At 38.3% G+C, this 9,569-nt stretch overlaps 9 non-coding genes across 9 annotated transcripts; all 9 read left to right on the plus strand.

Moving 5' to 3' along the window:
• The first annotated feature begins 166 nt into the window (after positions 1–166).
• Positions 167–238, plus strand: TRNAP-CGG (transfer RNA proline (anticodon CGG)). The gene has a single exon. It is a non-coding gene; the product is annotated as a tRNA-Pro (tRNA).
• Positions 239–1,042: 804 nt separating this feature from the next.
• Positions 1,043–1,114, plus strand: TRNAP-CGG (transfer RNA proline (anticodon CGG)). Its single transcript has one exon. It is a non-coding gene; the product is annotated as a tRNA-Pro (tRNA).
• An 804-nt stretch (positions 1,115–1,918) lies between these two features.
• Positions 1,919–1,990, plus strand: TRNAP-CGG (transfer RNA proline (anticodon CGG)). The gene has a single exon. It is a non-coding gene; the product is annotated as a tRNA-Pro (tRNA).
• An 804-nt stretch (positions 1,991–2,794) lies between these two features.
• TRNAP-UGG (transfer RNA proline (anticodon UGG)) lies at positions 2,795–2,866 on the plus strand. Its single transcript has one exon. It is a non-coding gene; the product is annotated as a tRNA-Pro (tRNA).
• Positions 2,867–5,424: 2,558 nt separating this feature from the next.
• Positions 5,425–5,496, plus strand: TRNAP-CGG (transfer RNA proline (anticodon CGG)). Its single transcript has one exon. It is a non-coding gene; the product is annotated as a tRNA-Pro (tRNA).
• A 793-nt stretch (positions 5,497–6,289) lies between these two features.
• Positions 6,290–6,361, plus strand: TRNAP-CGG (transfer RNA proline (anticodon CGG)). The gene has a single exon. It is a non-coding gene; the product is annotated as a tRNA-Pro (tRNA).
• An 804-nt stretch (positions 6,362–7,165) lies between these two features.
• TRNAP-CGG (transfer RNA proline (anticodon CGG)) lies at positions 7,166–7,237 on the plus strand. The gene has a single exon. It is a non-coding gene; the product is annotated as a tRNA-Pro (tRNA).
• Positions 7,238–8,030: 793 nt separating this feature from the next.
• TRNAP-CGG (transfer RNA proline (anticodon CGG)) lies at positions 8,031–8,102 on the plus strand. The gene has a single exon. It is a non-coding gene; the product is annotated as a tRNA-Pro (tRNA).
• Positions 8,103–8,906: 804 nt separating this feature from the next.
• Positions 8,907–8,978, plus strand: TRNAP-CGG (transfer RNA proline (anticodon CGG)). The gene has a single exon. It is a non-coding gene; the product is annotated as a tRNA-Pro (tRNA).
• The last annotated feature ends 591 nt before the right edge of the window (positions 8,979–9,569 follow it).

The following is a 9,569-nucleotide window of genomic DNA, read 5'->3' on the forward strand; positions in this document are numbered from 1 at the left end:
AAGTCTATAACCATGCATTTTCAACCAACATCTTGTATTTAGAACATTTTCAAAACTTATTTGGGTCAAAATGTTCATTATCTCTCAGCAAAGTTACATCTCATGAGATAATCGAAGTGTTGATTTAACCTCATTTTCATACATTATTCACTGGTTGAAAACGTGTGGCTCGTTGGTCTAGGGGTATGATTTTCGCTTCGGGTGCGAGAGGTCCCGGGTTCAAATCCCGGACGAGCCCAAGCACCATTTTCTTGGGGATTGGTCAATTTTGAACTGGCCCTGGCTTTTATCTTCACAACTTTTGCTGCACAGCATGCTGAGGTATGGGCAAACAATGCTATCAATGACATAGCGTAAGGACTCCTTCGTTCATCAATAAATTAGCAATTGCCTTTATATCATGATAATAACTTGACACCAATGATGATATCATGATTAAAATCTAAATTAGTGTAAAATAAGCAATTCAAGAAATCGCGTCATTGAAAGGGTTTGTGCCTGACTCAATCTGGGCAAATTCTTGACTCATTGTGCTATTCTCTTTCAGTTTACTATTCAAAAGTTATGATTTTTACATGAAGCCTCGCATACAAGTACTCGTATTTATGCGTTATGTGGACACAAATGTAGCTTGTTGATCTCGGGGTATGGTTCTCGCTTTGAATGCAAGAAATTCCGGAATCCAAGCCCGGTAGTTTTATTTTTCTGGGATGAGTCGGCCATCATAAGGACAATACACGAAGACTCCTGTGACCTGAGTTGTATTCATCTCAATAGATTGTTAGAGTGTGTGGTGAGTCAAGTTAGAAATGTCATTAAATATTGGTTCCCATATCATTGTTTTTGTTATAGAAAAGTGATATTGCTTTTCGTGCAAGTCTATAACCATGCATTTTCAACCAACATCTTGTATTAAGAACATTTTCAAAACTTATTTGTGTCAAAAATGTTCATTATCTCTCAGCAAAGTTACATCTCATGAGATAATCGAAGTGTTGATTGAACCTCATTTTCATACATTATTCACTGGTTGAAAACTTGTGGCTCGTTGGTCTAGGGGTATGATTTTCGCTTCGGGTGCGAGAGGTCCCGGGTTCAAATCCCGGACGAGCCCAAGCACCATTTTCTTGGGTATTGGTCAATTTTGAACTGGCCCTGGCTTTTATCTTCACAACTTTTGCTGCACAGCATGCTGAGGTATGGGCAATCAATGCTATCAATGACATAGCGTAGGGACTCCTTCGTTCATCAATAAATTAGCAATTGCCTTTATATCATGATAATAACTTGACACCAATGATGATATCATGATTAAAATCTAAATTAGTGTAAAATAAGCAATTCAAGAAATCGCGTCATTGAAAGGGTTTGTGCCTGACTCAATCTGGGCAAATTCTTGACTCATTGTGCTATTCTCTTTCAGTTTACTATTCAAAAGTTATGATTTTTACATGAAGCCTCGTATACAAGTACTCGTATTTATGCGTTATGTGGACACAAATGTAGCTTGTTGATCTCGGGGTATGGTTCTCGCTTTGAATGCAAGAAATTCCGGAATCCAAGCCCGGTAGTTTTATTTTTCTGGGATGAGTCGGCCATCATAAGGACAATACACGACGACTCCTGTGACCTGAGTTGTATTCATCTCAATAGATTGTTAGAGTGTGTGGTGAGTCAAGTTAGAAATGTCATTAAATATTGGTTCCCATATCATTGTTTTTGTTATAGAAAAGTGATATTGCTTTTCGTGCAAGTCTATAACCATGCATTTTCAACCAACATCTTGTATTAAGAACATTTTCAAAACTTATTTGTGTCAAAAATGTTCATTATCTCTCAGCAAAGTTACATCTCATGAGATAATCGAAGTGTTGATTGAACCTCATTTTCATACATTATTCACTGGTTGAAAACTTGTGGCTCGTTGGTCTAGGGGTATGATTTTCGCTTCGGGTGCGAGAGGTCCCGGGTTCAAATCCCGGACGAGCCCAAGCACCATTTTCTTGGGTATTGGTCAATTTTGAACTGGCCCTGGCTTTTATCTTCACAACTTTTGCTGCACAGCATGCTGAGGTATGGGCAATCAATGCTATCAATGACATAGCGTAGGGACTCCTTCGTTCATCAATAAATTAGCAATTGCCTTTATATCATGATAATAACTTGACACCAATGATGATATCATGATTAAAATCTAAATTAGTGTAAAATAAGCAATTCAAGAAATCGCGTCATTGAAAGGGTTTGTGCCTGACTCAATCTGGGCAAATTCTTGACTCATTGTGCTATTCTCTTTCAGTTTACTATTCAAAAGTTATGATTTTTACATGAAGCCTCGTATACAAGTACTCGTATTTATGCGTTATGTGGACACAAATGTAGCTTGTTGATCTCGGGGTATGGTTCTCGCTTTGAATGCAAGAAATTCCGGAATCCAAGCCCGGTAGTTTTATTTTTCTGGGATGAGTCGGCCATCATAAGGACAATACACGACGACTCCTGTGACCTGAGTTGTATTCATCTCAATAGATTGTTAGAGTGTGTGGTGAGTCAAGTTAGAAATGTCATTAAATATTGGTTCCCATATCATTGTTTTTGTTATAGAAAAGTGATATTGCTTTTCGTGCAAGTCTATAACCATGCATTTTCAACCAACATCTTGTATTAAGAACATTTTCAAAACTTATTTGGGTCAAAAATGTTCATTATCTCTCAGCAAAGTTACATCTCATGAGATAATCGAAGTGTTGATTGAACCTCATTTTCATACATTAACCACTGCTTGAAGATGAGTGGCTCGTTGGTCTAGGGGTATGATTCTCGCTTTGGGTGCGAGAGGTCCCGGGTTCAAATCCCGGACGAGCCCAAGCACCATTTTCTTGGGGATTGGTCAATTTTGAACTGGCCCTGGCTTTTATCTTCACAACTTTTGCTGCACAGCATGCTGAGGTATGGGCAATCAATGCTATCAATGACATAGCGTAGGGACTACTTCGTTCATCCATGAATTAGCAATCATAATAATATCTTGACACCAATGATGATACCATGATTAAAATCAAAATTCGTGTAAAATAAGCAATTCAAGAAATCGCATCATTGAAAGGGTTTGTGCCTGACTCAATCTGGGCAAATTCTTGACTCATTGTGCTATTCTCTTTCAGTTTACTATTCAAAAGTTATGATTTTTACATGAAGCCTCGTATACAAGTACTCGTATTTATGCGTTATGTGGACACAAAGGTAGCTTGTTGATCTCGGGGTATGGTTCTCGCTTTGAATGCAAGAAATTCCCGAATCCAAGCCCGGTAGTTTTATTTTTCTGGGATGAGTCGGCCATCATAAGGACAATACACGAAGACTCCTGCGACCTGAGTTGTATTCATCTCAATAGATTGTTAGAGTGTGTGGTGAGTCAAGTTATAAATGTCATTAAATATTGGTTCCCATATCATTGTTTTTGTTATAGAAAAGTGATATTGCTTTTCGTGCAAGTCTATAACCATGCATTTTGAACCAACATCTTGTATTAAGAACATTTTTAAAACTTATTTGTGACAAAAATGTTCATTATCTCTCAGCAAAGTTACATCTCATGAGATAATCGAAGTGTTGATTGAACCTCATTTTCATACATTATTCACTGGTTGAAAACGTGTGGCGCGTTGGTCTAGGGGCATGATTTTCTCTTCGGGTGCGAAAGGTCCCAGGTTCAAATCCCGGACGAGCCCAAGCACCATTTTCTTGGGGATTGGTCAATTTTGAACTGGCCCTGGCTTTTATCTTCACAACTTTTGCTGCACAGCATGCTGAGGTATGGACAATCAATACTATCAATGACATAGCGTAGGGACTCCTTCGTTCATCAATAAATTAGCAATTGCCTTTATATCATGATAATAACTTGACACCAATGATGATATCATGATTAAAATCTAAATTAGTGTAAAATAAGCAATTCAAGAAATCGCGTCATTGAAAGGGTTTGTGCCTGACTCAATCTGGGCAAATTCTTGACTCATTGTGCTATTCTCTTTCAGTTTACTATTCAAAAGTTATGATTTTTACATGAAGCCTCGTATACAAGTACTCGTATTTATGCGTTATGTGGACACAAATGTAGCTTGTTGATCTCGGGGTATGGTTCTCGCTTTGAATGCAAGAAATTCCGGAATCCAAGCCCGGTAGTTTTATTTTTCTGGGATGAGTCGGCCATCATAAGGACAATACACGAAGACTCCTGTGACCTGAGTTGTATTCATCTCAATAGATTGTTAGAGTGTGTGGTGAGTCAAGTTAGAAATGTCATTAAATATTGGTTCCCATATCATTGTTTTTGTTATAGAAAAGTGATATTGCTTTTCGTGCAAGTCTATAACCATGCATTTTCAACCAACATCTTGTATTAAGAACATTTTCAAAACTTATTTGGGTCAAAAATGTTCATTATCTCTCAGCAAAGTTACATCTCATGAGATAATCGAAGTGTTGATTGAACCTCATTTTCATACATTATTGACTGGTTGAAAACGTGTGGCTCGTTGGGCTAGGGGTATGATTTTCGCTTCGGGTGCGAGAGGTCCCGGGTTCAAATCCCGGACTCAAATCCCGGACGAGCCCAAGCACCATTTTCTTGGGGATTGGTCAATTTTGAACTGGCCCTGGCTTTTATCTTCACAACTTTTGCTGCACAGCATGCTGAGGTATGGGCAATCAATGCTATCAATGACATAGCGTAGGGACTCCTTCGTTCATCAATAAATTAGCAATTGCCTTTATATCATGATAATAACTTGACACCAATGATGATACCATGATTAAAATCAAAATTCGTGAAAAATAAGCAATTCAAGAAATCGCATCATTGAAAGAGTTTGTGCCTGACTCAATCTGGGCAAATTCTTGACTCATTGTGCTATTCTCTTTCAGTTTACTATTCAAAAGTTATCATTTTTACATGAAGCCTCGTATACAAGTACTCGTATTTATGCGTTATGTGGACGCAAAGGTAGCTTGTTGATCTCGGGGTATGGTTCTCGCTTTGAATGCAAGAAATTCCGGAATCCAAGCCCGGTAGTTTTATTTTTCTGGGATGAGTCGGCCATCATAAGGACAATACACGAAGACTCCTGCGACCTGAGTTGTATTCATCTCAATAGATTGTTAGAGTGTGTGGTGAGTCAAGTGAGAAATGTCATTAAATATTGGTTCCCATATCATTGATTTTGTTATAGAAAAGTGATATTGCTTTTCGTGCAAGTCTATAACCATGCATTTTCAACCAACATCTTGTATTAAGAACATTTTCAAAACTTATTTGGGTCAAAAATGTACATTATCTCTCAGCAAAGTTACATCTCATGAGATAATCGAAGTGTTCATTGAACCTCATTTTCATACATTATTCACTGTTTGAAAACTTGTGGCTCGTTGGTCTAGGGGTATGATTTTCGCTTCGGGTGCGAGAGGTCCTGGGTTCAAATCCCGGACGAGCCCAAGCACCATTTTCTTGGGGATTGGTCAATTTTGAACTGGCCCTGGCTTTTATCTTCACAACTTTTGCTGCACAGCATGCTGAGGTATGGGCAATCAATGCTATCAATGACATAGCGTAGGGACTACTTCGTTCATCCATAAATTAGCAATCATGATAATAACTTGACACCAATGATGATATCATGATTAAAATCTAAATTAGTGTAAAATAAGCAATTCAAGAAATCGCGTCATTGAAAGGGTTTGTGCCTGACTCAATCTGGGCAAATTCTTGACTCATTGTGCTATTCTCTTTCAGTTTACTATTCAAAAGTTATGATTTTTACATGAAGCCTCGTATACAAGTACTCGTATTTATGCGTTATGTGGACACAAATGTAGCTTGTTGATCTCGGGGTATGGTTCTCGCTTTGAATGCAAGAAATTCCGGAATCCAAGCCCGGTAGTTTTATTTTTCTGGGATGAGTCGGCCATCATAAGGACAATACATGAAGACTCCTGTGACCTGAGTTGTATTCATCTCAATAGATTGTTAGAGTGTGTGGTGAGTCAAGTTAGAAATGTCATTAAATATTGGTTCCCATATCATTGTTTTTGTTATAGAAAAGTGATATTGCTTTTCGTGCAAGTCTATAACCATGCATTTTCAACCAACATCTTATATTAAGAACATTTTCAAAACTTATTTGGGTCAAAAATGTTCATTATCTCTCAGCAAAGTTACATCTCATGAGATAATCGAAGTGTTGATTGAACCTCATTTTCATACATTATTCACTGGTTGAAAACGTGTGGCTCGTTGGGCTAGGGGTATGATTTTCGCTTCGGGTGCGAGAGGTCCCGGGTTCAAATCCCGGACGAGCCCAAGCACCATTTTCTTGGGGATTGGTCAATTTTGAACTGGCCCTGGCTTTTATCTTCACAACTTTTGCTGCACAGCATGCTGAGGTATGGGCAATCAATGCTATCAATGACATAGCGTAGGGACTCCTTCGTTCATCAATAAATTAGCAATTGCCTTTATATCATGATAATAACTTGACACCAATGATGATACCATGATTAAAATCAAAATTCGTGAAAAATAAGCAATTCAAGAAATCGCATCATTGAAAGGGTTTGTGCCTGACTCAATCTGGGCAAATTCTTGACTCATTGTGCTATTCTCTTTCAGTTTACTATTCAAAAGTTATCATTTTTACATGAAGCCTCGTATACAAGTACTCGTATTTATGCGTTATGTGGACACAAAGGTAGCTTGTTGATCTCGGGGTATGGTTCTCGCTTTGAATGCAAGAAATTCCGGAATCCAAGCCCGGTAGTTTTATTTTTCTGGGATGAGTCGGCCATCATAAGGACAATACACGAAGACTCCTGCGACCTGAGTTGTATTCATCTCAATAGATTGTTAGAGTGTGTGGTGAGTCAAGTGAGAAATGTCATTAAATATTGGTTCCCATATCATTGATTTTGTTATAGAAAAGTGATATTGCTTTTCGTGCAAGTCTATAACCATGCATTTTCAACCAACATCTTGTATTAAGAACATTTTCAAAACTTATTTGGGTCAAAAATGTACATTATCTCTCAGCAAAGTTACATCTCATGAGATAATCGAAGTGTTCATTGAACCTCATTTTCATACATTATTCACTGGTTGAAAACTTGTGGCTCGTTGGTCTAGGGGTATGATTTTCGCTTCGGGTGCGAGAGGTCCTGGGTTCAAATCCCGGACGAGCCCAAGCACCATTTTCTTGGGGATTGGTCAATTTTGAACTGGCCCTGGCTTTTATCTTCACAACTTTTGCTGCACAGCGTGCTGAGGTATGGGCAATCAATGCTATCAATGACATAGCGTAGGGACTACTTCGTTCATCCATAAATTAGCAATCATGATAATAACTTGACACCAATGATGATATCATGATTAAAATCTAAATTAGTGTAAAATAAGCAATTCAAGAAATCGCGTCATTGAAAGGGTTTGTGCCTGACTCAATCTGGGCAAATTCTTGACTCATTGTGCTATTCTCTTTCAGTTTACTATTCAAAAGTTATGATTTTTACATGAAGCCTCGTATACAAGTAATCGTATTTATGCGTTACGTGGACACAAATGTAGCTTGTTGATCTCGGGGTATGGTTCTCGCTTTGAATGCAAGAAATTCCGGAATCCAAGCCCGGTAGTTTTATTTTTCTGGGATGAGTCGGCCATCATAAGGACAATACACGAAGACTCCTGTGACCTGAGTTGTATTCATCTCAATAGATTGTTAGAGTGTGTGGTGAGTCAAGTTAGAAATGTCATTAAATATTGGTTCCCATATCATTGTTTTTGTTATAGAAAAGTGATATTGCTTTTCGTGCAAGTCTATAACCATGCATTTTCAACCAACATCTTGTATTAAGAACATTTTCAAAACTTATTTGGGTCAAAAATGTTCATTATCTCTCAGCAAAGTTACATCTCATGAGATAATCGAAGTGTTGATTGAACCTCATTTTCATACATTATTCACTGGTTGAAAACGTGTGGCTCGTTGGGCTAGGGGTATGATTTTCGCTTCGGGTGCGAGAGGTCCCGGGTTCAAATCCCGGACGAGCCCAAGCACCATTTTCTTGGGGATTGGTCAATTTTGAACTGGCCCTGGCTTTTATCTTCACAACTTTTGCTGCACAGCATGCTGAGGTATGGGCAATCAATGCTATCAATGACATAGCGTAGGGACTCCTTCGTTCATCAATAAATTAGCAATTGCCTTTATATCATGATAATAACTTGACACCAATGATGATACCATGATTAAAATCAAAATTCGTGAAAAATAAGCAATTCAAGAAATCGCGTCATTGAAAGGGTTTGTGCCTGACTCAATCTGGGCAAATTCTTGACTCATTGTGCTATTCTCTTTCAGTTTACTATTCAAAAGTTATGATTTTTACATGAAGCCTCGTATACAAGTACTCGTATTTATGCGTTATGTGGACACAAATGTAGCTTGTTGATCTCGGGGTATGGTTCTCGCTTTGAATGCAAGAAATTCCGGAATCCAAGCCCGGTAGTTTTATTTTTCTGGGATGAGTCGGCCATCATAAGGACAATACATGAAGACTCCTGTGACCTGAGTTGTATTCATCTCAATAGATTGTTAGAGTGTGTGGTGAGTCAAGTTAGAAATGTCATTAAATATTGGTTCCCATATCATTGTTTTTGTTATAGAAAAGTGATATTGCTTTTCGTGCAAGTCTATAACCATGCATTTTCAACCAACATCTTATATTAAGAACATTTTCAAAACTTATTTGGGTCAAAAATGTTCATTATCTCTCAGCAAAGTTACATCTCATGAGATAATCGAAGTGTTCATTGAACCTCATTTTCATACATTATTCACTGGTTGAAAACGTGTGGCTCGTTGGGCTAGGGGTATGATTTTCGCTTCGGGTGCGAGAGGTCCCGGGTTCAAATCCCGGACGAGCCCAAGCACCATTTTCTTGGGGATTGGTCAATTTTGAACTGGCCCTGGCTTTTATCTTCACAACTTTTGCTGCACAGCATGCTGAGGTATGGGCAATCAATGCTATCAATGACATAGCGTAGGGACTCCTTCGTTCATCAATAAATTAGCAATTGCCTTTATATCATGATAATAACTTGACACCAATGATGATACCATGATTAAAATCAAAATTCGTGAAAAATAAGCAATTCAAGAAATCGCATCATTGAAAGGGTTTGTGCCTGACTCAATCTGGGCAAATTCTTGACTCATTGTGCTATTCTCTTTCAGTTTACTATTCAAAAGTTATCATTTTTACATGAAGCCTCGTATACAAGTACTCGTATTTATGCGTTATGTGGACACAAAGGTAGCTTGTTGATCTCGGGGTATGGTTCTCGCTTTGAATGCAAGAAATTCCGGAATCCAAGCCCGGTAGTTTTATTTTTCTGGGATGAGTCGGCCATCATAAGGACAATACACGAAGACTCCTGCGACCTGAGTTGTATTCATCTCAATAGATTGTTAGAGTGTGTGGTGAGTCAAGTGAGAAATGTCATTAAATATTGGTTC

This window comes from Lampetra planeri, chromosome 24 (assembly GCF_965212315.1).
Source record: "Lampetra planeri chromosome 24, kcLamPlan1.2.h2, whole genome shotgun sequence".
Lineage (NCBI taxonomy): Eukaryota > Metazoa > Chordata > Hyperoartia > Petromyzontiformes > Petromyzontidae > Lampetra > Lampetra planeri.